Genomic DNA, 27,717 nt, shown 5'->3' with positions numbered 1-27,717 from the left:
ATTCTCAATTAAAAAAACTAAAGAAAAAAATTAAAACAGGAACGTACACTACCAAATGAACACCAGCAAAGTTAACACAGGAATCTACAGCTAGGTATTAAAATTCATATCTGGTTCCCTTGTTACAAATCTACACGCATTCGTAAACAACAAAAACCTCCTCATCAGCGATTCTCAATAAACAACTAAAGAAAAAAACATAGGAACGTACACTACCAAATGAACACCGCAAAGTAAACATAAGAATCTACAGGTATTAAATTTTCTACCTGGTTCTCTTAATACAAATCTACATGCATTCCTAAACAACATGAAATAAAACCAAAGTAAACATAAGAGCTAATAGATATTCAGGTTGGTATTCTCAAACACTTCCACCTCTCACATCAACTATCTCAAAAAGGACAAAAAGGATGAATAGGGTTGTAACGAGTATGTTTTTTCACGTTCATGGTACAGAAAGTGGGTCCAACTACCACCAGGGTCATTAAAGTACCTCTTGGAAGTTGGAAAGTTTCGTTTAGTCGGCGCAACATCTGTGGTCATATGCAGGACAGAGAGAGAGGAAGAAGGAATTATAGGAAAAGGGAACAGACCCCAGGAGACGGGAAACAACCCCCAATCAATACCTGGTACCCATTCACTGCTGGGTGGAAAGGGGCGTAGGGTATCGGAAAAGCCGCCCAAAATACCTCTTGGAAATGCCCAAAACTCGTACGAAAGCCTTGTCAAATGTGTGTACCTGGGCGCAGAAAGGCTTAAGAATACGGGATTGAAAGTGTTTATCTGTTTCTCTTGTTACAGATCTAAATATACAATAAACAACAGCATCCTCCCGAAGTTGACCTCTCTTTCGGCCGCCTCTTTTGATTCTTTTTTGAGAGCAGCGAGTAGCGGGCTTTTTTTTGTTGTTGTTATTGTTTCCTTTTTTGTGTGCCCTTGAGCTGTCTCCTTTGTTGTAAAAAAAAAAAAATCAGCCTTCCTCGCGGTCAGCCCCCAAGCCGTCCACCTCCATCGGGAAGCCACAACACAAGACTACCCAGCCCCTGACCTTGATGCCAATATTGCCCCCCAGGAAGCCTCGGCGGCCCCTCTCGTGCCACCATGCTACGGGTCAGGTTCAAGGGGCACGAGGTAACACAATCCTTCCGGACGTGACGTAAGCAGACAACAATGGTTCGCTATCAGACCTGCTGTTGTAGTACGCGCGGTGGTACTTTGGAAGCCCCGCCCCGTGCGTGCCCCGACAAGTGCCCCTTCTCCTGCCGCCCTGTGATGCCTGTGCCCTCGCTCGCTCGCTCGGTCCATGGCTCGGTATTATCAGACGCTTTCCCCTCTCACATCAGCTGTCTTCAAGGGCCAAAAAGGAGATTAATCGGGTTTTAATGAGTGTTCCCTTAGGTTCATGGTACAGAAGAAGGGTCAGACTATCACCAGGGTCATAAAACTACCCCTAGAAATGCTCACAAATCCTTCGAAAGCCTTGTCCCCGTGTCCCACTCTTGGCTCTACCCCTCACTGCTTCCTCCCTCCTGATTCCTCGTCTCTCGCCTCCTTCCTTCCTTCCCGTTCATGTGTCGCTCTGGGGCCAAATTCTTAAACAGATCAGCACCCAAGAACACATATTTGACAGGAGTTATGGGTATTTCCAGGTGCAGTTTTATTACCCCGGTGGTAGTTTGTCCCTTCTTCTGTACCATGAACCTAAAAGAACACTCATTATAAACAGAGTAATCTCCTCTCGGGACTTCGGAAATAGATGATGTAAGAAGCGAAAGCGATGGAGAATACCGACTCTGCTGGTTTCCTGTTGTTGTAAGGCAGATCGAGGCGCGGACAAAAGACGGTGCGGAATGTATTACTGAAAAGATGATTATATTGTGTGCGTTGACCAAGACTGAAGCTGACCATACATGAATGAGCTCGGATGTTGGTGCATTAGATAACAGGAAAGGAGAGTCAAGAAGAATGCAGGTCAGCGGAAAAGCATATATACCAGCATGATGGTGGAAGGGAAAGAAAGCTAAATATAAACGATAGATAGATAGATAGATTGATACATATATAGATAGATGGATGGATAGACAGACACAGGAATTGATGTAAATGAATTAGTAGATAGACTGAACATGGAAGTTTAAGACTGAAGACTGAGTGAACGTGAACAGCTGAAAAATAAAATAAAATAAATAAGAAAATAATAATGAAGGCATAAAATAAATAAAAAAATAAAGATAATAAAATACATCTACCTATTTTAAGATACCTATTTCCTCACTCCTATTTCTTTCTTCTACCCTTCATCTCTACCTCCTCCTCCTCCTCCTCCTCTTCTTTCTTCCCCTACCATTTGACTTATTCCTTTCATTTCCTTTCCTTACCCTTCCTTTTTTTCCTTCCCTTCCCTTCCCATTTTACTCCTTCCCTGCACTTCCTATTGTTTTCCTATCCCATTTCTGTTCGTTCCCTTCCCTTCCCTTTTCGCTTCCCTTTCCCTTTCCTTTCCCTTCCCTTTCCTTTCCCTTCGTTTCCCTTCCGCTTCCCTTCCCTTTCCGCTTCCCTTCCCATTCCTTCCCTTTCCGCTTCCCTTCCCTTCCCTTCCCTTTCCTTTCCTTTCCCTTCCCTTTCTGCTTCCCTTCCCATTCCTTTCCCTTTCCTTTCCCTTCCCTTTCTGCTTTCCTTCCCATTCCTTTCCTTTCCTTTCCCTTCCTTTCCTTTCCTTTCCCTTCCCTTCTCTTCCTGTCCACTTACTTATATTTTTCCTCTTCCTCGCGCCAACCAATTTCAAGACAATTATTTGGTCCTTTTTATTCCTCCTTTTCCTACCTTTCAAGTTTCAACACTACAACCAACATCTCCTCCTCGTCCTTCTCCTTCTCTTCCTCTATCTCCTTGTTTTTCTTGTCCTCCTCCTCTTCCTCCTTTCATTCAGTTCCTCCTCCTCCAGCTTCTCCTTAAGTCCTTCACTTCTAACGCGGTTCAAATCACTGGCTATCCTCTTTCATTTGATATTATGTACGTTAGGGAAATAGTGATCTGAGGAGCTATAATCGGCTCTCAACAGACGCCCTTCCTTCTTCCCTCGTTCAATAATTATCACTCTCTTATAGCTGAAGGATAGGGGAGGGGGAAGGAGGGAAACGGGAGGAAAACGCCGATAAAGAAAAAAATTGGAAGAGAGAAATGATAAGAAAGAAATGGAAGGCGGAGAGAGTTGAACAGACAGACAGACATACAGACAGGCAGAGGAAGTAAGATATTAATAAAGAATTGAAAGAAAAGGTGGAATGAGAGAAATGGGAAGGAAGAAATGGAAAGAAAGAAACGGGAACAAGGAGACAGACAAACAGAGAGAGACAAACACAGACAGAGGGAGGAAGAAACCAAGAAAGAAAGAAAGAAATGGAGAGAAAAAAATGGGAAGAAAGAAATGCGAAAATGAAATGAAAAGAAAGAAAGGGAAAACACAGACAAACAGAGGAAGGAAGAAACCAATAAAGAAAGAAAGAAAGGAGAGAAAAATGGGAAGAAAGAAATAGGAAGAAGGAGAGAAAGGGAAAACACAGAGACAGACAGACGAACAGAATGACAGACGGACTGAGGAAGGAAGAGACCAAAAAAGAAAGAAAGAAAGGAGAGAAAAAAGGGAAAGAAAGAAATAGAAATAAATAAACGGAAAACAGACACAGAGAAACAGATAGACAGACGGAGAAACAGACAGACAGACAGAGGGACAGTCAGCATCATAGGCGTACAACAACAGGGCTCATAAGGGCAGCGTTTACTCGGCCGCCGCTGTATTTTCAGGAACATCATCCACGCCCGTGACTCACAGACACTGGACAGAGCAACCAGCTGAGATGCTCCACCACCACCACCACCACCACAACAACCACTACCACTACTATCACCATCACTACTATTAAGATTACTGCTACAATTATATACGTCAATACCGACCATCATTACCACCATCACCACCACAACTACTACTACCACAACCATTACTACTACTACTACTATTACTACTATCAACACAACTAATACTACTACCAGTACTACTACCATCATCACCACCACTACTACTACTACTACTACTACTACTACTACTACTACTACTAATAATAATAATAATAATAATAATAATAATAATAATAATAATAATAATAATAATAATATACTGCTACTACTACAACTACTTATACTACTACTACTACTTTAATTACTACCATTATCGCTGATTCACGACTCTCTCTCTCTCTCTCTCTCTCATTATACATATTTTTAGGATCAGGGACAGTGAGCTTTTTTTCTCTCTTATTGTTTGGTTTCCTCTTTTTTTTGTCCTTGAGTTTCATCTTATTTAATCAACAACAAAACAAACACTACTATCAACATTTCCTAACATCGCTTCCTCTAACAATAACATCATCATGGACATCACAGTTCCAACACTAATATAACTAACACCATCCTTCACCACCATCACCACCACCACCACCACTATCACTAATATCACCATACACACAATTTGAGTTCTTATCCTTGTTCTCCACCAGTGTCACCATCATCACCAATCGCTGTTACCACCACCATCACCATCAGCACCACCATCACCTCCATTCCTATATAATCGAAGTACCAGCCCAGTCATCACCATATCCACTACTGTCCTTCATAACCATCATAATCACCACCACCATCACCACCAAACAACTCCCAACATCATCACTACCCTATCTATCATTACCACCACTACCAACATCACCACTAAAACCTATAACATCAACATCACTACCAAACCTATTATCACCACCACTACCACCCTCACAACCACCACCAACATTCAGCATCCGCCTCCACCATAACCACCACCACAGAATCCACCACCCACATTCCGCTGCCCACCCCCACCATGCATATGTATATAACCTTGGAATATTAAAGCAGCCACGCCTTCCTACGCCCATTATATACGCGGCTGCTGTACAGAGGGAGCCACAGCTAATCAGGGGGACGAGGAACGTGACTGTAAGGGACGCCTCTGTGTTGTCTCTCTCGCGCCTCGAAAGAACTTATCTGATGGCGGGAGTTCGTTTGGCTCCTTCCTTCGTTGGCTCGTCAGATAAGAGGAGCAGAGTGGTGGAATGTTCCGGTTAGTGGATTCTGAAGGTTAACATGTGTCTTAGTTCGAGAATGCAGCGACGTGCCACGGACTTAACTCCCACAAATCTTTCAAGCAGAGGCTGAGCGATGAAGTGACCTCATAATACACAGGAACAGGCATGAGGACGCACGACCAGCTATATCTGTCTATCTATATCCATGCTGTTTCCTAGAAGAGCACTGGAGTTCGAGAATGCAGCGACGTGCCACGGACTTAACTCCCACAAATCTTTCAAGCAGAGGCTGAGCGATTACGTGACCTCCTCATACACAAAGAAACAGGCATGAGGACGCACGACCAGCTATGTCTTAAAGTTCCATGCTTCGTTTTTTGCTTCTCTTTACATTTCATATTAATTTCAGCTCCGCCTCAAAACAAGTACATTGACTGAATAAGTAAAGCGGTTGTCTAGTAGTATAGTTTCTTCAAGAGTTGCGATCTATAGCCCTCAGCCGGCTGTGTATGTGTGTGGGTGTGGGTGTTGGTGGGTGTCCAGAGGGAGCCTTTATTGTTTTGTTTATGTCACACACGCGTCATTGATCTGAGGGAGAGGTCTCGAGAGTGTGTGAGTCCCGTGCAGCGTTGCCATATTATCGTATTCACCACATTGTATTTATTATTTTTCAGCCTCAAAACTCTCGTACCTACACAAATAACGAAAGAATATTAAAGTTAGCGTTAAAACTGTTATATTTTAATGTTTGTTTGTTTGTTTTTGCTATAGATATCAGTCAGAAACTACGAAAATGCAATACGGTGTGTACGATAATTGGTAACGCTGGTCCCGTGTGTGTGTGTGTGTTGGGTTGTAGTGAAAGAGGCTGTTGGTTGGTTGTATGTTTTGTGTCTACGTAGCTATGTTCAAATGGTGCTCCTCCTCCTCCTCTTCTTATTTTTCTTCTTCCTGTCCAACTTCTCTTCTTCTTCTCCTTTTCCTTCTTTTTCCCTTCTCCTTTTATCATCTTCATCTTTTTCTCATTCTTTTGGTTCTTCTCCTCTTCTTCTTCCTCCTGTTTCTCTGTTTCTTTTTGTTGTTCTTCCTCCTCCTCCTCCTCTTCTTCTTCTTTTCATAATTTTCTTTTTTGTTCTTCTTGTGCTTCTTGTTCTTGTTCTTCTTGCTCTTGTTCTTGTTCTCTTATTGTTGTTGTTGTTCTATTTCTTCTTCTTCTTCGTCTTCCCTCTCTTCCTTCTTCTTCCCTCCTCCTTCACCACCACCACCACCACCACCACCACCATCCACACCACCACCACCACCACCACTTGCCTCCGCCACCGTCTGATAGGGACAGGAACATCTGCGTCAATTTGTTCTGAGTCCCGAATCTGCTGGGGCCGAACGATGCCAGATAGAGATAAGAGACGTCCTCCTCCGGTCCACACTCTTGTCCTCTCCACTTCGACGCTAAACTCTTCGACCCCGGGATTGTGACTACTTCCACTATTACTACTACTACTACTACTGCTACTACTACTACAACTACTGCTGCTGCTGCTACTACTACTACTACTACTACTTCTGCTGTTTCTCCTCCTCCTCTTTCTCTTTTTCTTTCGCCTCCTCCTCTTCCTTCTTCTCCCCTTCTTTCTCTCTCTCCTCCTTATCCTGCTACTACTACTACTACTACTACTACTACTACTACTACTATTACCATCACCCCAACCCTCACCACCACCATTTCCAGCATCCTCAAAACAACAACAACAACAACAACAACAACAACAAAAGCACCACCACCACCACCACCACCACCACGATCAACAACAACACTTACAATCACCCGTCAACAACAAGCAACAACAAACAGCGTAACCCAGCCTGACGGAGGGCGGGTCGGGTGGGTGATCGCTGACGTCAGGGGCCGAACAAAAGGTGGTTGGAGGGTGACGCAATGCGGATGGTGTTGCTTCGCGCCCGAGAGATCTGAGAGGAGGGCCGACCGCTTGAAGATGTGTGAGTGTAGGGTCGAATAGAGGAGAGAACGGTCGAGGAGAGAAAGGGACAGATTACACATTGAAAGATGAGGATAAAGTCTTTAGTTTTGGAACGATTAGAAAGATGAGCGGTCAGACACATAGAGATTACATACATATTGAAAGGTTAGGTTTGAAAGATTAGGATGAGGATAGCGTTTTTAATTCTGGAAAGATTAGGACTAAGAGAGAAGCGAACAAATAAACAGATAGAAATTAGGATATCGTCTTAAGTTTTGGAAAGATAAGGACAAAGAGAGGAACAGACAGACAGACAGATTGAAGGATTAAAATGAGCCTTTCCTTCCCTTTCCCTCTTCCTCCCTCCCTTTCCTGTATGCCTATAATACGGAGATCTCTTAGTTTTCCAGTTCGTCTCCTGCTCATCCCCTTTCCTAATGCTTCTCTCCTTCCTTCCCTTTCCCTTTTCCTCCCTCCTTCCTTTCCTGCATGCCTATAATACGGAGATCTCTTAGTTTTCCAGTTCGTCTCCTGCTCATCCCCTTTCCTAATGCCTCTTCCTTTCCGTTCCTCTACCCTTCTCTCTCTTTCATCATCCCTCTGTCTTCCCCCCCCCCCCTCTCTCCTTTCTTCCCTTCCATTTCCTACTCTCTCCCTCCCTTCCTGCATGCCTACGGTGATGGGCGGATAAGGGGATGGGAGAGAATAACGTAAACAAACCATCGACAGCCTACGTTGAACTGAATCCTTTGCTGAAGAGGCGACGATGACTCAGCGGAGGATCAGAGTCGGCCGGGAAGGAAGATTAAGTAACAGTGGAAACCTTGGCGATGCGATGCTCCTTTGTTTCCTCTTCTGTCCTGTTGATGTTCCCTTGAGTTGCTTTCTTTGCTTGTTAATTAAAAGTGTTTGTTTATGGAAAGTTTGACGTGGTGTGTTTTGTTTTGTTATTTTACTTATGATTAACGTGTTTCCTTAGTTGTCTTAGGTAATTAGTTAGCTTGTTAGTTTGTCCATTAAAAGCCTGTTAGCAAGTTTAGCCAGCAGTTAATTAGTTTGTTGGTTAATTAGATAGTTAGATATTTAATGAGTTTGTAAGCCAGTCAGTTTATGAGTTAGTTGGTTATGCAGATATTTAGTAAGTTATCTTGGTATGTAGTTGGTCAGTTATGATAGATAGTTATTTGATTAGTGAGTTAACCAGTTCATCAAGTTAGTTAAGCAGTTAGTTAATTAGTAAGTCAGTTAGGTAATTAATCAGTAAATCAGTCACTTAAATAGCTTAGCCAGTAGTCAGTTAGCTTGATCATTGGTTAATTAGTAATAGAGTTAGCTGGTGAGTTAGTTTCATGCGTCAGAAACAAAACAAACTTATCAATAAAAACTGAAACGCGCTAACCTTCAGAATCCAATAAGACACAATCCACTGTTCTGTTCCTTTCATCTCTCTGTTCTTTTTCTCTCTCTTTCCTTCCCTTCCTTCCATTCCTTTCTTCCTCCCTCCCTTTCCCCCTCTTTCCCTTTCTTTCCTTTCCCCTTCCTTCCCTTTCCCCTTCCCTTCCTCCTTCCTTTCCTTTCCTTTCCCCTCCATTCCTTATTAATAAATCCTGAGACACATGTTAAACTTCAGAATCTAATAACAAATACAATCCACTATTCTGTTCCTTTCATCTTTTTGTTCCTTTTCTCTCTCTTTCCTTCCCTTTCCTCCTCTCTCCCTTCCTTTTCTCCCTCCCTTTCCTTCTCCTTCCCTCTCCTTCCTCCTTCCTTTCCTTTCCTTTCCTTTCCCCTCCATTCCTTATTAAGAACAACTGAGACACATTTTAACCTTCAGAATCCATAACAAGTACAATCCACTATTCTGTTCCTTTTCTCTCTGTATCCTTCCCTTCCTTCCTCTCCTTTCTTCCTTTTCCTTCTCCTTCCCTTAACTTCTCTTTCCCCTCCTTCCCTTCCTTCCTTTCCTTTCTTTCCTAACCTTTCCTCCTTCTTCCCTTAACTTCTCTTTCCCCTCCTTCCCTTCCTTCCTTTCCTTTCTTTCCTAACCTTTCCTCCTTCTTCCCTTTCCTTCTCCTTCCCTTAACTTCTCTTTCCCCTCCTTCCCTTCCATCCTTTCCTTTCTTTCCTAACCTTTCCTCCTTCTTCCCTTTCCTTCTCCTTCCCTTTCCTTCTCCTTCCCTTAACTTCTCCTTCCCTTAACTTCTCTTTCCCTTCCATCCTTTCCTAACCTTTCCTCCTTCTTCCCTTTCCTTCTCCTTCCCTTTCCTTCTCCTTCCCTTAACTTCTCCTTCCCTTAACTTCTCTTTCCCTTCCATCCTTTCCTAACCTTTCCTCCTTCTTCCCTTTCCTTCTCCTTCTCTTAACTTCTCTTTCCCCTCCTTCCCTTCCTTCCCTTTCCCCCTCCCTTCCTCCTTCCTTTCCTTTCCTTTCCCCTTCATTCCTTATTAAGAACAACTGAGACACATGTTAACCTTCAGAATCCACTAACCGGAACATTCCACCACTCTGCTCCTCTTATCTGACGAGCCAACGAAGGGAAGACCCAAACGGACTCCCGCCATCAGATAAGTTCTTTCGAGGCGCGAGAGAGACAACACAGAGGCGTCCCTTAAAGTCACGTTCCTCGTCCCCTTGATTAGCTGTGGCTCCCAACTATTTCTAAAGGTCAAAGAGGGGACCAATCGGGTTCTAATGAGTGTTTCCTTAGGCTCACCGTACAGAGGAAGGGTCGCACTACCACCAGGGCCATGAATCTGCTCCTGCAAATGCCCACAACTCATACGAAAGCCTTGTCGAATACGTGAACATGAGCAACGAAATGTCTTAATTCCTCAGCCTCTCCTAGCGTGGTTTAATCTTAAATGTGGACGTAAAATCTATGGCGCAACGTTGTATTCTTAAACTTTGGTCATCTTCTTGGAAACCACCGTGAAACTAATTAGGCAGTTCTCAGATGCATCAGCCTCTCAAACTATTTCCAAACGCCGAAAATGAGATTATTCTAAGTCTAATGAGTGTTTTTATAGGTTCGTGGTACAGCGGAAGGGTCCAACTACCTCCAGGGCCATAAAAGTATCTCTGGAAATGCCCGCCTCTCACTTAAATTATTTCCAAAGACCGACAAGGAGATAATTCTGATTCTAATGAGTGTTTTAATAGGTTCGTGTTACAGAGGAAGGATCAAACTACCACCAGGGTCGTAGAAGTACCCCTGGAAATGCCTCCCCCCAAAAAAAATCCTATACGAAAGTCTTGTCTAATGTGTCTGCTTGGGTGTCGAAATGTTTAAAAGAAGAAGAAGAAGAAGAAGAAGAAGATGATGAAGAAGAAGAAGAAGATGAAGAAGAAGAAGAAGATGAAGAAGAAGAAGAAGAAGAAGAAGAAGAAGAAGAAAAAGGAGGAGGAGGAGGAGGAGGCGGAGGAGCACCATTTGAACACAGGTACATATATAAAAACAAACAACCCCTTTGGCACGGAGTATTCGAGGTAGTGGTTGTTGGTCCTTCTTTCTTCACCTGCGAATGAGGGAGTGGATGATTCACCGTGCTTAAGAGTCGCTTGCTCCTAATGAACTTGAGTGTCGTCAGCGCGTTTGTTTCTTTATGGGCGCAGATGCAGGCACGGGATGTTTGGGGGTGTTTTCAGGGTTGGTGGAAATGATGGTGGTGCTTAGCTATCCACCGTGGTTATCAATGTTTACGTGTTGTACGGGAATTAACTGCTCTGCGTAGGAGGACGAGGGGAGGAATGAGGGAACGAAGATGAGGAAGAAGAACAAGAACAACAAGAAGGAGAACAAGGAGCAAGAGGGAGGAGGAAGAGGAGGGGAAAGGGGAAGAAGAGAAGGAGGAGGAGGAGGAGGAGGAGGAAAAGGAGGACGAGGAAGAGGAGAAGGTAGAAGAAAAAAAAAAGTAAGGAGAAGGAGGACGAAGAGGAGGAAGAGGAGGAGGAGGAGGACGAGGAAGATTAAGAAAAATAAAATAAAAAGAAGAATAAGGAGGAGGAGGAGGAGGAAGAGGAAGAAGAAGAGGAGGAGGAGGATTCTGAACCGATCTTTTCTCATTAATTACATATATACCCAAGAAACCTCATCCAGTGATTTATGTCCCGTTCCGAAGAGGGAAAGAAAAAACAAAAGCGCATCTGAAACTCCCTTGTGACACACCGCCGTTTCCTCCCCTCGTGTCGCCTCATGCAACAAATCCAAGACAATGGGATCGAAGGAACTATATTTAAACCTGGAACCCACGCGTCATGTGTTCAAGCAGTCTTCTCCTTCAAGCTAAAAACACGTTCGCAAGCTTCAGTATTCCTTCAAGGGATTTGCTATTAATAGATGGGATTCATTTTGAGGCACGTCTTACACTTGAGAAGGATGAAGAGGAGGATAAGGGGGGGAAGAGGAACGGGAGGAGGAAGAGGAGGAGGAGGAGAGGGAGAGGGAAGCAGGAGGGGAGAAAACGGAGAAAAGATGAAATAAGAAGGTATGATTATAACGAAGGAAATAGCAATGAGAGAGGCGCCGGTATCTTCAGAAGGATGAGGTGGAGCGGGAGGAGGAGGAGGAAGAGGGGAAGGAGTAAGAGGGATAGGAGAAAGCGGAGAAAAGAAGTAAAAGGATAGTATTCTAACGCAGGAAATGATAATGAAAGAGGCGCCAGTATCTTCAGAAGGATGAGGAGGAGGAAGAGGGGAAGGAGTAAAAAGGATAGGAGAACGCAGAGAAAATAAATAAGAGGATAGTATTTTAACGCAGGAAATGATGATGAAAGGAGCGCCAGTGCCCCCTGCCTCTCTCAGCCCCAGCCAAGCCTCGGCGGGGCCCTCGCGCACCTCACGCCGGCAGCAGAGCCACAGTACCTGCGCCACGGCTTCCTAATAAGGCAACGGTGACGGGCAGCCTCTCAAGGGCCTCGAGGACTTTGGGTCGACGCGCGCCCGCTGTGCTGGGTGTATGGACGGAGGCACAAAGGACAAACCTCTTGGCCTGGGGAAGGGGCCGCACGCTCGAGTCCATTGGAAAGGCTCTCGACTCGGCTCAAGAATGCGGCCCGAAGATTCCCTTCACGGAACCCCGACAAAGAGGCAGCGCCATCAAAGGGACAAGATGCAGCTGCGAAAGGGAGGCCGTGATGACGATCTTGGACATCACGGACCTTTTTTTTTTCATCTTCTCCCTCTCGATTTTTCTTGTTCTTGAGGGCTGGCCGGGGGATGAACCAGAAATTGACTTGTTCTTGAGGGCTGGCCGGGGGATGAACCAGAAATTGACTTGTTCTTGAGGGCTGGCCGGGGGATGAACCAGAAATTGACTTGTTCTTGAGGGCTGGCCGGGGGATGAACCAGAAATTGACTTGTTCTTGAGGGCTGGCTGGGGGATGAACCAGAAATTGACTTGTTCTTGAGGGCTGGCCGGGGGATGAACCAGAAATTGACTTGTTCTTGAGGGCTGGCCGAGGGATGAACCAGAAATCGACTTGTTCTTGAGGGTTGGCCGGGGGATGAACCAGAAATCGACTTGTTCTTGAGGGTTGGCCGGGGGATGAACCAGAAATCGACTTGTTCTTGAGGGCTGGCCGGGGGATGAACCAGAAATCGACTTGTTCTTGAGGGCTGGCCGGGGGATGAACCAGAAATCGACTTGTTCTTGAGGGCTGGCCGGGGGATGAACCAGAAATCGACTTGTTCTTGAGGGCTGGCCGGGGGATGAACCAGAAATTGACTTGTTCTTGAGGGCTGGCCGGGGATTGAACCAGAAATCGACTTGTTCTTGAGGGCTGGCCGGGAGATGAACCAGAAACCGATCTGTTCTTGAGGGCTGGCCGGGGATTGAACCAGAAATCGACTTGTTCTTGAGGGCTGGCCGGGGGATGAACCAGAAATCGACTTGTTCTTGAGGGCTGGCCGGGGATTGAACCAGAAATCGACTTGTCCTTGAGGGCTGGCCGGGGGATGAACCAGAAATCGACTTGTTCTTGAGGGCTGGCCGGGGGATGAACCAGAAATCGACTTGTTCTTGAGGGCTGGCCGGGGGATGAACCAGAAATCGACTTGTTCTTGAGGGCTGGCCGGGGGATGAACCAGAAATCGACTTGTTCTTGAGGGCTGGCCGGGGGATGAACCAGAAATCGACTTGTTCTTGAGGGCTGGCCGGGGGATGAACCAGAAATTGACTTGTTCTTGAGGGCTGGCCGGGGGATGAACCAGAAATCGACTTGTTCTTGAGGGCTGGCCGGGGGATGAACCAGAAATCGACTTGTTCTTGAGGGCTGGCCGGGGGATGATCCAGAAATCGACTTGTTCTTGAGGGCTGGCCGGGGATGAACCAGAAATCGACTTGTTCTTGAGGGCTGGCCGGGGATTGAACCAGAAATCGACTTGTTCTTGAGGGCTGGTCGGGGACTGAACCAGAAATTGACTTCTTTGGATTCTACTCGGTTTCTGCGTAATGTGAGTAAATATATCCGCTTGAGGAGGCGGGGCATAAGTCTTCCTGGTGAGTGGCGAATTTTTTTTTTTTTTTTTTTTCCCCTGGAGGAAGGTGAAAAGTCCCGTGTTTCGCCTTTCCAGTTTTGGTAAAATATCAATACCATTCCAAATACCAAATACCAAATACCATCCCGAAATTGACCTCTCTTTTTTGGCCACTCCTTTGACCTCTATTCAGGAGCAGTAAGTAGCGGGCTTTTTTTTTTTTTTTTACGCCCATGAACTGTCTCCTTTGCTGTAAAAAAAAAAAAAAAATTGCGGCTTCCCCTTGTTCTCGGCACTGTAGCCTTCATGATTCAGGGCACCGCAGGGCTATAGCGCCAGCCAGCGCCGCGCCTTGGACTGCTGACGGGAATCCTGATCCCTATAGACTCACTGAGGTCTCCTTCTACAAATATTATATTCTAGAAGCGTATTGTAGATTTCCATTTATAAGAAAAATCTACTGCTACTACTACTACTACTACTACTACTAAATAATAAGAAGAAGAATATGAATAAGTAGTAGTAGAAGAAGAAGAAGAAGAAGAAGAAGAAGAAGAAGAAGAAGACGAACAACAACAACAACAACAACAACAACAACTAGCAAAAGAAGAAGATGCAGAAAAAGAAAAAGAAACAGAAGATAAATAAATGAATATATTATGCATACAAACACACAAACTCCCACACATACATTAGAAAAGATAAGAAAATGAGGCAAATCAAGCAAACGTTGGCAGTAATAGTAGTATAGTAGTCGCAGTATCGTGGCAGTAGTCAGGAGAAGAGTGAAGAGGAGACAGAGGAGGAGGAAGGAGAGGAGGGAAAGGAGGGCGGGGAGAGGAGAGGACAGGGAGAGGAGAGGACAGGGAGAGGAGAGGACAGGGAAAGGAGAGCAGGGAGAGGAGAGGACAGGGAGAGGAGAGGACAGGGAGAGGAGAGGACAGGGAGAGGAGAGGACAGGGAGAGGAGAGGACAGGGAGAGGAGAGGACAGGAAGAGGAGAGGACAGGGAGAGGAGAGGACAGGAAGAGGAGAGGACAGGGAGAGGAGAGGAGGGAAAGGAGAGCAGGGAGAGGAGAGGACAGGGAGAGGAGAGGACAGGGAGAGGAGAGGACAGGGAGAGGAGATGAGGGAAAGGAGAGCAGGGAGAGGAGAGGACAGGGAGAGGAGGGACAGGGAGAGGAGGACAGGAGAGGAGGGAGGAGGGAAGGGAGGAGGAGAGGGACAGGGAGAGGAGAGGGACAGGAAGAGGAGAGGGACAGAGGGGAGGAGGAGGAGGAGGGAGAGGAGAGGACAGGGAGGAGGAGGACAGGGAGGAGAGCAGGGAGAGGAGAGGACAGGGAGAGGAGAGGACAGGGAGAGGAGAGGACAGGGAGAGGAGAGGACAGAAAGAGGAGAGGACAGGGAGGAGGGACAGGAGGAGGAGGGACAGGAGAGGAGAGTACAGGGAGAGGAGAGAACAGGGAGAGGAGAGTACAGGGAGAGGAGAGGACAGAAGAGGAGAGGACAGGGAGAGGAGGAGGGAAAGGAGAGCAGGGAGAGGGAGAGGGACAGGGAGAGGAGAGGACAGGGAGGAGGAGAGGGGAGGAGAGGAGATGAGGGAGAGGAGGCAGGAGAGGAGAGGACAGGGAGAGGAGAGGACAGGGAGAGGAGAGGACAGGGAGAGGAGAGGACAGGGAGAGGAGAGGACAGGGAGAGGAGAGGACAGGGAGAGGAGAGGACAGGGAGAGGAGAGGAGGGAAAGGAGACCAGGGAGAGGAGAGAACAGGGAGAGGAGAGGACAGGGAGAGGAGAGGACAGGGAGAGGACAGGGAGAGGAGGAGGAGAGAGGAGAGACAGGAGAGGGAGGGACAGGGAGAGGAGAGGACAGGGAGAGGAGAGGACAGGGAGAGGAGAGGAGGGAAAGGAGAGCAGGGAGAGGAGAGGACAGGGAGAGGAGAGGACAGGGAGAGGAGAGGAGGGAAAGGAGAGCAGGGAGAGGAGAGGACAGGGAGAGGAGAGGACAGGGAGAGGAGAGGAGGGAAAGGAGAGCAGGGAGAGGAGAGGACAGGGAGAGGAGAGGAGAGTAGAGGCAGTGAGCGAGGCAGTTTCCAAAATATGAGCATAAAAAAACACATCTCACAGGAGGGCTGACTGGCTGACCCCACCGCCGACGCCCTGTACTACAACACGCCCACAACACTTCGGTGGAGCAAGGTTAGGTTGTTCTCTCTCCTCTCCCTTCCCTCTCGTCCCCTTACCCGGCCTCTCCACCTCCTCCTCCTCCTCATTCACACGTTAACAGAGCCCCATTGTAGCGGCCCTCTTCCCCTTGCCCCTCCTTCCCCTCCCCTTTCACACACTTCAACGGAGTACTAATGGTGTTGCAGCCTCTTCACTTTTTCTATACTCTTCGACTTCCCTTGCCTTTCTCCTTTCCTTTATTACACTCGTCTAAAATAGTGCTATACTGATGTTTCTCCTACTCTCTCTTTCTCTCCCTTTCTCTTCTTCTTCTTCTTCCTCTCTCTCTTCGTTTCTTTTGTACAATCGTCTATTAAAAAGTTACTGGTGTTTCTCCTATTTCGTCTCGTCCCTTTCTCTTCTCTTCTTGTTTCTCTTCTCCCTTCCTTGGTCACACTTTTCAGAGGGGTAGAGTGTTCCTTCCCTCTCTCTCTCTATTCCTTCCCTTTTCTCCCTTTAGAGTTGGGGTACTTTCTCTCCCTCTCTCCTCCTTCCCTTTCCTTGTCACACCACCCCCTTTCTCTCTCCCTTCCCCTTTCATCCTTAAGCTTATCTATAGTGTTGCGGTCATCCTAGTCTTTCCTTTCCTCCCTTTCTTTCTTTATAATTAGGGGGAATGTAGAAGTTGGCCCTCTGCCCCAATATGTTCATTCATTTTTTCTACTTCCCTTCCTCTGTGCTGTGGCCAAACCCTCCTCCCATTCCTGTCCCCTTGATGTGACACCCTTCTTCCTCCTTTCATTCTCTTCCTACTTCTAATGATACCCTTCCTCTCCTTTCCTCCTCCTTACATTCTAGCTTCTTGATATGATACCCTCCTTCCCCTTCCTTCCCCTCATACTATTTCCCTCCCCATTCCCTATTCCTTTTCCTTTCGTTCTTCCTAACCTCTTGTGATACCCTCCCTCCCCTCCCTTATCCCTGTTTCCTTTCCTTTTCTCCTCCCTACCCCTTCCCTTTTCCCATTTAATTTCCTTCTTTCCTACTCCTTATGACACTCACCTCCTCCTTCTCCTTTTCCTTTAACTTCCTTTCCTTTTTCCTACTTCCCATGCCTTCCTCCTTCCCTTCCTTCTCCTTTCCCTTCCCTTTTCTTTTCCTCTTCCTTCCTACTCGCCTTTTTTTTATTCTAGTCTGCAATGTTTTGGCCGCCCCGTTCCCTAACCCTCCACAAACCCCTTTAGCACGTGAAGAGACTACGGTTGGACTTAATCCCCTCCCTATACGTCTCGTCCCTTGAACTCCCTTCGTCCCCCACCACCGCCCCGTTTCAGAGGTGCCCGCCCTCCTCAAGGTCTCGCCCCGGGTCACAGTCCTGGTGGGGGTGTCCGATGACATGCACAACCCTCCTCCTTGCAGCGAACAGACACACACACCGCGGAGCCAGGAGGTCGCGCGAGTCATGAAGCTCTGGCTGTTGTGGGCTAGAGGTTACGTATCTATCCCGACCGATCCCCCGACCCCTGACCAATCCCCCGTTCACACTTCAATATATCTTAATGAAAGTGTTCCTACGTGATCTGGTCTCGTATTTTTCTTTCGTTCTCTCTTCCCTTTGATTGTTTTTCTTTTCTTTAGCGTCGGACTCCCTTCCTCGGACCCTCCTCATTCACACTTCAATATATGCTAATGTAAGTGTTCCTACGTGATCTGTTCTCTAAGTTTTCTTCTTTCGTTCTCTTTTCACTCTTCTCTGCTTCTTCTTTCAGGGTGGTGTAGTTGTTTTCCTTGATTGTTCTCTTTTGTTTTGTTTTTCGTCCCCATTCTTGAGCGTTCATGACGAGGGGAAAACGATGAAGCAAAATGTTGATAATAATGATGGCTTCTCCGGTTATTAAGTGTACTAGCGGAAGTAATCTGGACCAAGTAAGTCTGGACCATGGGGTCTGTGTGGTCTGATTTTCTATGTAAATCTATGTAAATCTCTCTCTCTCTCTCTCTCTCTCTGAAGCCCCCCCCCTCCCCCCCCCACACACACGTAGTACAACTTAACTTTAAAATCATTGACAGCAGTTTGCAATTTGCGACGCTGGCAAATGATCTGACGTTTTGTTTGTTTATTTTGCCATAACCTTCCCGCCCCTTCCCATCTTGGCCCTCAATGAACCACTAAAATAGACCAGTTTTCTGATATTCGGCAAAGTGGAAATTGTCAAAGGATTGGCGAGTTGAATGAGGATGTTGTTGATAGTATTTAAACCAGAGCCTATTATTATTATTATTATTATTATTATTATTATTATTATTATTATTATTATTATTATTATTATTATTATTATTATCATTATTATTATTATTATTATTATTATTATTATTATTATTATTATTATTATTATTGTTATTATTATTTTCGATATCATCATTGGTAATAAGTTTTAAATATTCCGATCCATTATTCAGTCACAACTTGTTTAATAAGACCCACTGACGCCTTTCCTGTATCACACACACACACACCACTCCGGTAGCTCAGTGGTAGAGCTCTGCGCTGCCAGGTTTCACGGTCTGGCAGGCGGAGGTTCGAGTCCTGCTCAGGCCCGGGAGTTTTCCACTGACAGAGGAACGGTTACTGACCCCCCTTGAGCACGGGGGATGGGGGGGGTGGCGTGTGAAGGTCCCGGCAGCACCCAGAGATCGGCTATTGAACCTTGCTCTAATCGGGAGGGTACTTTCTGGCGTTGACGAGTCCAGTTCGTGATCAGGCCGTGGGTGAATCACACACACGAGACGCCCTCCCGTGACCAGTAAAACACAGACCGAAGACTCTCAGGGTATGCACTTGACCAAGACTCCTGTTCCTATGCCAGCGTTCTTAATGCTCTTCAATCTCTTCTTGCCGAAAACCAGTTGTGTCTTGACCATTGCCCTCACGACCCTTTTGGTAGCCTCTTGAACGTTCTGAGCCCTGAGTGCCGCCCGCTGTTTGTTATTTAGTTTATTTGAGAAGGAAAAGCGAGCACGTAGCATATCGCGGCCCGGTGGTACGCCACGAGCCACACTTCGAGAGTCCAAGGCTCGTACTCAGACGCTGGCGGCTCTCACAACAAATAGATCCAAAGGCAACAAAAGAGGTGATTCGGGCGCTCATGTGTGTTGTTCGTAGTCATGGTGTAGAAGCCTTCTCAAAATATCACAAGTTTCGGGTTCTCAAAAGAGGTGATTCGAGTTCTCATGTGTGCTGTTCGTATTCATGGTACAGAAGCCTTCATAAAACTACCCATGGAAACACCCAGAACCTCTACGAAAGCCTTTTAATGTGCGTGTGTAGGCCCCGAGATGTTTAATATATCCAAAGGCCACAACAGAGGTGATTCGGGCTCTCATGTGTGTTGTTCGTATTCATGGTACAGAAGCCTTCTCAAAATATCACTAGCTTCATAACACTACCCATGGAAGTACTAACACAGCCTCTACGAAAGCCTTTTAATGTGCGTGCGTAGGCCCCGAGACGTTTAATATATCCAAAGGCCACAACAGAGATTAGTCGGGTTCTAATGAGTGTTTTTCGCATCCATGGCGTAGAAGCCTTGTCGAACTATCACTAGACTCATAATACTACCTATGGAAGTACTGACACAACCTCTACGAAAACCTTAAATGCAGTTGTGTTGGTCCCAAGATGCTTAATATTTCCAAGGGCCGCAAAGGAGATTAGTCGGGTTCTCATGAGAGGGTTTCAGATTCACGGTGTAAAAGCCTTAGCAAACTCTCACTAGGCTCATAAAACTACCCATGGAAACACTAACACAACCTCTGGTCCCAAGATGCTTAATATTTGAGGGTTTCAGATTCACGGTGTAGAAGCCTTAGCAGACTCTCACCTGGCTCATAAAACTACCCATGGAAACACTAACACAACCTCTACGAAAGTCAAATGTGAATGTATTAGCCCCGAAACGCTTGAAAATATGGCCCACCTACACACACGCGGTCACTTTAGCAATCAACAGGTGGTAAGGAGGGAGTCGCAAGAAGCATTCAACACAGTCACGTATACGCACTCTGGATGTTGGGCTGCCTGGGTTGTTGGAGCTCGTGGGCTGAGTATGGCACAGTCAACGGAGGCTCCCTTGCAGCACCGGCCGCGGACTGTCTGGCACTGACACTGAGACGGAGCCGCCACCCGCCAAGGGCCGTGAGTGCCTCCTCGCTGGCACTCCGGAGATGCTTGTGGCACCTCCTCCTCCTCCTCCTCCTCCTCCTCCACCACCTCCTTCTCATACTTCCCTATCCCTTTACTCTTTTTGTTTTGTTTTGCCCCCTTTCGTCATCGTCTTTATTCTTTTTTTTGTTGTTGTTGTTGCAGCCTCGTCCTCCTTTCTTTCTTTTTTTTCTTCTTCTTCTTCTCTTTCTTTTTCATTCCTCATCTACTTCTTCATTTTCTTTTTCTTCTTATTCTTCTCCTTTCTTCCTCTTTCTTCTTCTTTCTCTTCTACTTAATTATTCGTCTTCTTCTTTTTCTTCTCCTCCTCCTCCTACTCCTTTCCTTCTACTACTACTACTACTACTACTACTACTACTACTACTACCACAACTACTACTACTACAGCCTCATATTTCAAGGCCTTTAATTTATATCCTTCCTCCTCCTCCTCCTCCATTTGCACTGAAGGCTTACGTGTTATATCCTCTATTGAAACTTGCCTATCCACTTCTCTTTTCCTAATTAATGATTCTCTATTAACTAATTATAATAAACCTCAACTCGCTTATAACTTCCATCTCTGTTTACTTTTTATCGTTATTTTCTTCTAGTTTCTTCTTCGTATGCAATCTTTATCTTTCTTTCTTCCTTTCTCTTCCTGTTCTCCGCGGCGCTATGTTAATATTAATCCTACATAATTGAAACTTCAACTCCCTTTGATTAAAACCGATATTTGTTTACTTTTATATCATAGTTTTTCTTTTAGCTTCTTCCTCGTACGCAATATTTTTCCTTCTTTCTTTCTTTTATTGTTGCTCTCCGCGGCGGCCTCTTGTTTAGCCACCTGGGGTATCAAAGTCTTCAGGCGGCGTGTTTGTTGGTGTGTTTGTTGTTGTGTTTGTGTGTCTTGGGTTTGCGCAACGTTGAGATCGGCGTATTCTCTTCATCTTCCGATTCTTCAAGGTGCTAAACATTCCTCGGGGCTATTGTTTCATGTGCTCACCTTTTTTTGCGTGCTCCTCAACGCCTCTTCTTGTTTCTTTTCCTGAGTTGATTTTTCACTCATCATCGTATTCTCTCATCTTCCGATTCTTCAAGGTGCTAAACATTCCTCGGGGCTATTGTTTCATGTGTTCACCTTTTTTGCGTGTTCCTCAAAGCCACTCGCTCTCCTTGTTTCTTTTCCTGAGTTGATTTTTCACTCATCAGCGTATTTTCTTCATCTTCCGATTCTCCCAGCAGGGATGGAGTGAATACAAGAGTTGTGTATTCAAATACGATTACGAATACTTCAAATTCCAACGAATACGAATTCGAAATCGTGGAATTGGTTTTAATTCGAATATAAACACAAATACTTCATGAAAGTATTCACGAATACATTCATGAAAACTTTTCATTGAAAAGTACCTTCTTGACGTAGCTGGGTATAGCACTGTTCTAAAGTTATGCAACAGATAAATGAGCTCATGAACCTGGTACAATACACGACGATTACACGTCCGCCCAGGAAGCTTGAGTTGCAAGGAACAACGGCTGTTATTTCTGATAATAAATTTTGAAGTATTCGTCATATTCGCAGAATACGAATACTTTCCCGCTTGTAATCGAATACGAATGAGAATACTTTGATATCTATCAATAATTACTCGAATACGAATACACCCAAATACGGTTTTCGAATGTATTCGAATATGAATACCGAATACGAATACTCCAGCCCTGTCTTCAAGGTCCTAAACATTCCTCGGGGCCTTTTTTTTCATGCGTTCATCGTTTTTTGCGCTCCTCAAGGCCCCACGCTCTTCTTTCTCTTCCTGTGTTGTTTTTTCACTCCACTGCACCGCTCTGCCCTTAATTCAAGACCGCGGGGCCTGCGTGTCGCTATTGCTTGTCCTTTTCTATATTAACTCTTCCTACTTCTTATCAACTTCTTATTACCTCTTCTCTCTTTTCTTTTTACTTCTCTCACACAGCCTCAAGTTAGGTCCACGTGCTGTTTTCTTTCATTCTGTTCTTCAACCTTTTAACTCAACAATGATAGATAAATACTTGTATACTTTTCTTCCCGTTTCTCTCATACAGCCTCAGGGAGCGTCCACATATGATAAATAAACACTTGATAACAGTTATCGTCAGTCCTTTCCTTTCAATACTAACTTTTCTTACTTTTCTTCTCCCGATTCCTCTAACACTGCCTCAAGTAGCGACCACGTATGATGAAAAAATACTTCAATAATAACTAAAGGATGAACTCTACCTCTAACGGGGGATGCGAGGAGAGGTGACGGAAGGGGAACAGTCTGCTGTGGCTTCTCAGAGGACAAAGAAGCTGCGTCGCCTTGTCTTTGCAGCGCCAGAAAGAGGCAACAAGTACTACAAGCCAACACCGGGGCGACCCACCACAACACACACCCATGGACCCAACTCTTTACGGCACACCGGAGAGTTACTGAGAGACACCGAGGCCCGTAGCGTGGCAAAGAAGTATAAATAAACACCGAGCGGCACCTGGGGGACTTTCTTGCTTCGTTTAAATTGTTTTGAATTGATGGTAACACGCAGAGTCACGGGCACGCGCACGCCGCCTGTGTCCCATAATGCTGCCGTCGCCCCCGCCAGGTTAAAAACGAGCCCGTCTCCACAAAGAGGAGCTGTTTTCTTTCATTCTATTTTTCAACCTCTTAGCTCAGCAACGAGCGTTGGACTGCAGATGCAAGGATGATTTCATAGTCGCTGACGTAAATGGCAAACGACGGAGATTAATACCGTGCTCGAGATAGCCATTAATAAGTAACCCGAACTCGGTGCTAGATTATGAGACAAGCCTGGCACGACACTTCATTCAGGCGCAGGGAAAAGGGAGAGAGGCAGGCGATCCAAGACACTGCGAAACGGTGGATTAGCTTTAATAATGTGACAACGGAGGCTGTCATCCTTCTCTAAACTTTTATGAGAATGTTTATGCCCACGAGTAATAATTAGCGTGGTGGCGAGGACTATATATACTTTTTTTTATAGAAGCGTCGCAGCGTGCCCCGGTAGATGAGACCAACGATAGGCAAGGACCACTGCACAAAACAATGGATAAACTACATATATATTTTTTATCATAAGAACGACGTTGATTGTATTACCAGCCGCGTTAATTAAAGAATGCTGGTATTGTTTCTCAGATTGGTTCGATGTTATTCTTATGAAAAGCAAAATGTTTATAGTGTGTGTTAGCTCAATGGGGTGAAGAATCTTATGTCTTTGTGTATCTATTTATTTATTTGTGTGTGTCTGTGTCTTTGTCTGAACACAGCGAAATCAGCAGAGGAGCTACCTAGGAGTGTCTTCAAGCAATTTTTACTGAGAGAGAGAGAGAGAGAGAAAATGAGGGGTGCTTTTGGTTAAGGGGGGGAAGGAGGTTGTGGGAGACAGGTGCATGGGTGGGCGGGCTGTGGAGAGATGGATGGTCGAAGGGTGAGGGGAGGCTTGGAGGGAGAGTGAGGGGAGAGAGGATAGAGAGAGAGGAGAGAGGCAGGAAGCGTGAAACTGAGGATGGAGGGGTTAGAAGGAGTATGGGGATGAGGGTTTGGGAAGGATGGGGAAAGTAGGGGAAGAAAGGAAGGGTGTGTGTGTGTGTGTGTGTGTGTGTGTGTGTGTGTGTTGTTTTCTTGGTAGTATCACACTTGAGTTTCTTTTAACAACAGCCCTTGAAAGGAAGACACGCCACTTAAAAGTTATATTTTCGTGGATTTCTTACATCACTGGGACGCCGACAAGGGAGGGACGGCGCGTACGAAGCCACACACACAATTACTAAAACAAATCACCAGTCGACGTCAGAAGCTTACTAAGGACGGAAGCTCTCGAAAGGCATTGCAGGAGAATATCAAGTCATTTTAATCTGTTGTTTGTTAGATTAGTTGACTGATGAATATTGGGGCGTTGCAGGGTCATATGCCGCCTTGATCTAGTGGATTTAAAATGACTTGTATTTTAAAACTATATTAAACCGGTAAAAAAATAAAAACATGATAAAAAAAACACCAATAAGACTATATAAAACCACTTAAAAGTTAAAAGTGTTCTAAAAAAACTAATAGAACTATATAAAACCGGTTAAAGATAAAATACAAGATAAAAACAACATAGAAAGTCAATTAAAACCTACAGTTGGAAGCCAAAAACATCATTTCCCGGGGAGAGTGCATTCTAGATTAGTTGAGAGAATACTACTACTACTAATAATAATAATAAACACACAATTATTATTTAAACAAATCACTCAGTCGGCGTCAGAAGCTCTCGAAAGACACGGCAACAGAATATCATCGAGTCACTAATAATTAATCTGATTTTTATTTGATCGGTTGAGAGAATATGACAAATCTCTTCTCTCCAATTTTGATTCTCCATGCTTCACTAAATTCTTTTATTATTATTGTTAGTCTTCCGATTCCCCTTTCTTTTTATTCTTCTTTCTTCAGTCACATTTTTTTTTCGTATCCATGTCTGGTTATTAGGTTACTGGGGCTTTCGTTTTAGTACTAGGCTATGTAATTTTTCTTTTTAATTTTCCCTTGACGCCCTTTCATGGATCTCACTACTACTACTACTACTAATAATAATAATAATAATGATGATAATAATAATAAAGACGTGATGATTGACTATAAAACAACACTTGAGGGTCATTTTTCATTTTCTCGTGCGGACAGAATCAGTGTTTTCAGAGGCCATTAGGAAATACTTCGTCTCATCGCGAGGAGTAAACACAAGCAAGACAAACACTCACTCACGACCTAAAAATACACTCGCAAACACTTATTTTTCCCTTTCTAAATACAAACACAAAACCTGGGTGTGGGCAGAATCAGTATTGCCAGAAGCAATTCGGAAATACTTCGTCTCATCGCGAGGAGTAAACACAAGCAAGACACTCACCTACTCACTCACGACCTAAAAATACACTTGCAACACATTTTTCTTCCCTTTTTAGACACAAATATAAACCACCCCAAACACTCAACCCTCGACTTTATGAAATTATAGACTCGTACACTTATTTTTCTTTCTGGATACAAATACAAAACACTTCATTGACTCAAGGATGGTTTTATAACAGACTCACAGACGCTTATTTACCTTTCTATACGCACAAATACAAACCATTCCAACACAGAACTTGACTTTAAAATACTGTGATACTTTTTCCCCTTTCTAGATGCAAATACAAATAACCCAAAACACCCGACCGTGATTTTAGAATAGGCTTGCAGACGTTTTCACTCACAGACGTTTTTACTCGAAGACGTTTTTACTCGAAGACGTTTTTACTTTTAAGCTTTTTTACGGTTACTTTGATTTTTAGTCTTTTTCTCGTTTTTAGTCGCTCAGTTTTACTCGCTGACGTTTTTCCTTGCAGACGTTTTTTCCCTTTCTAGAAACAAATACAAAACACTCTACAAACTCCAGCTTCGTATGACGGGCGCGGGAAGACGAAGATATCATAAAGCGAATAAAAAATAATGCGCTGTACACACACTCGACGCAAGCTAAGAAAACACGGTCAAAAGAAAACCAACATACTAGGATTTCTCTCTCTCTCTCTCTCTCTCTCTCTCTCTCTCTCTCTCTCTCTTCCTCCATTCGTTTTTTACCCTTCCTTCCTTTCCTTTTTTAATATTTCTCCTTCATCCCATTCCTTCCATTCCTTACTCTCTCTCTCTCTCTCTCTCTCTCTCTCTCAGTTTGGCATGGCGTTGACTGATTGGCTTTCACAGGTGTCAGGGGCCCTCCGCGCTGTATAATTTGTTTACCTTTCTTTCAACACACACACACACACACACACACACACACACACACAGTATATTAGATAACGCACATAAACAGTTTTCGGAGGCGTTCAGAACACACACACCCGGCGGCCGTTTCGGTCCTACAACCATCTCGGCGTATCTTTAATTAATCAATACAACATCAATAAACATAAATAAACATAACAAATAGGCTACGTACGCAACTAAGAAACGTGTGTGTGTGTGTGTGTGTGTGTGTGTGTGTGTGTGTGTAGCCCGAAGTAATAGCTCCAGTCGCCCGGGTCAGTCACGGCATAAATGAGTCAAGTTACATAATTCTGGGTAACCTCTGCCGCGCCCCTCCCCTGCATAGTCTTTGCCGCGCCCCTCCATCACGGGCACGCGAGAAGTAACCCAAAATATGTTCGCAATGACCCCGTTGTCCCCCTCAGCCTTGGCCATCCCTCCCACGCGTCGCCCCAGAATCCACGAAAACCGAGCAGCACTGCCCCACTGACCCATGACCTCTTCTGGTTCTGCAGCATTTTCTCTGAGGGCATTGTAACTCAGCCTTTCTGATAATCTTGCTTGCGAAAACCTTCAAGACGGACAAAATTTTGTGACTTACTTTATGGTGGAACGAGGGCGAGGTCCCCCACGGCGGCCGAGAACGCTGATCGCGGCCCTTCGCTGTGCCCTGCAAGTCGAAACTAGAAATTAAAAGAAATTAAATGATAAAAAGGAAAGCCAAGGAGAGACATTGTAAGCAGTAGTGATATAGTTGCAGTAGTATCCTTAGTGTAATATATTTTTAACCCCTGAATCATATATAATCCATGTAAGACCTAACCAGTGCTCCTAATATTCACATTCTGAAAACATCACCTATGCTGCTATGATTTTGGAAATAAACCATACAACACTGTTAGCGCAGTTTCTAGCGTTGATTCAATGGTTCGGAGCCGAAGATCGAAACTTGCCAACACTATGAAGTCCCTCTTAGTGATCGTTCAATGTGTAACGATTGGTTTTTTTTTATTATTAATGTTAAGTATAATCTGTAATAACTCAAACTACAGCTGCCATTACTGGGCCACTCATGTGTAAAACCTTCCTCATCCTCTCAGTACTGTGGTCTGATCTTATTGACTGATCTATGGATTGATTGATTGATAGTTTATTGTTGCAAGTAAAACAACAAAGGAGAAGGGAGGAGCATGCCAGCCCAACCCCCAGGCAGTACAGTGTTGATCTAATTTGGCGGCGTGAACAGTTACTGAATACATACACCGGAATCTATTGCGTCGATACAAATCTAAATTTCATATTTCATTAGCACGAGCCCAGCCTGAATCAACACCAATCACTAATTCTGTCTATTACTGATAAGGGGAACCTACATACCGTTGGAAGCATACGTTAAGCTCCTTGAATTCTTTATCTTCCTTCGATATGTCACTTCTTTTGCAATACGATGTTTATGATTTAAATGTCTGTTGATTTAGCTTCTATTAGACAATTATACATATTTTATCATCACAGTTATCCTCAGGCTATGTTAGTATTTCATCCTCACCCATGTCTTGCCTTACCTCAACTTTAGTCCCGTTGCTGGTTTGGAGGTCATGATCCTTTTAGCACTCCAGTCGCTGCACGCTGGAACTTGAAAATCGATGGGCCTATATTCTTTACCGTAGCGGGATCCCTTAACGACTATTTTCCAAGGCCACAGAGGAGATTAACCGGATTTTCATGGGTAATATCCCGTTCATGATGCAGAAGTCGTGTAGCTCTATCACTAGGATCACAAAACAGTACATTAAAACCCCAGCAACTTGGCTTTTCAAATAGGCGAACTGAGGTGCCGATCTTGCTCGACCTCTCAAACACAGCACTGAGCCAATCCCTTGTTATCACTTGTTACCTTGTTACCTTGAAAGCCACTCATTAATTGGGGACTCACAACATGGCTTCCGAAACAAAAGATTC

At 44.9% G+C, this 27,717-nt stretch overlaps 1 protein-coding gene across 2 annotated transcripts in view; it reads right to left on the bottom strand.

Annotated features, from left to right (window-relative positions):
- LOC126987732 (uncharacterized) overlaps nucleotides 1-22,341 on the bottom strand; it is a 58,426-nt gene extending 36,085 nt beyond the window's left edge. The window contains exon 1 of one of the 2 annotated variants that reach the window (XM_050844975.1): nucleotides 22,200-22,341. The gene's annotated coding sequence lies outside the window, so the exon portion shown is untranslated. Of the gene's footprint in view, nucleotides 1-19,796; nucleotides 19,965-22,199 lie in introns of those variants that run through there. The other variant, XM_050844974.1, reaches the window with a different exon arrangement.
- Between the last annotated feature and the right edge of the window lie 5,376 nt (nucleotides 22,342-27,717).

Source organism: Eriocheir sinensis, chromosome 66 (genome assembly GCF_024679095.1).
Source record: "Eriocheir sinensis breed Jianghai 21 chromosome 66, ASM2467909v1, whole genome shotgun sequence".
Taxonomy (NCBI): domain Eukaryota; kingdom Metazoa; phylum Arthropoda; class Malacostraca; order Decapoda; family Varunidae; genus Eriocheir; species Eriocheir sinensis.
This window is presented reverse-complemented; position numbering and strand designations above follow the sequence as displayed.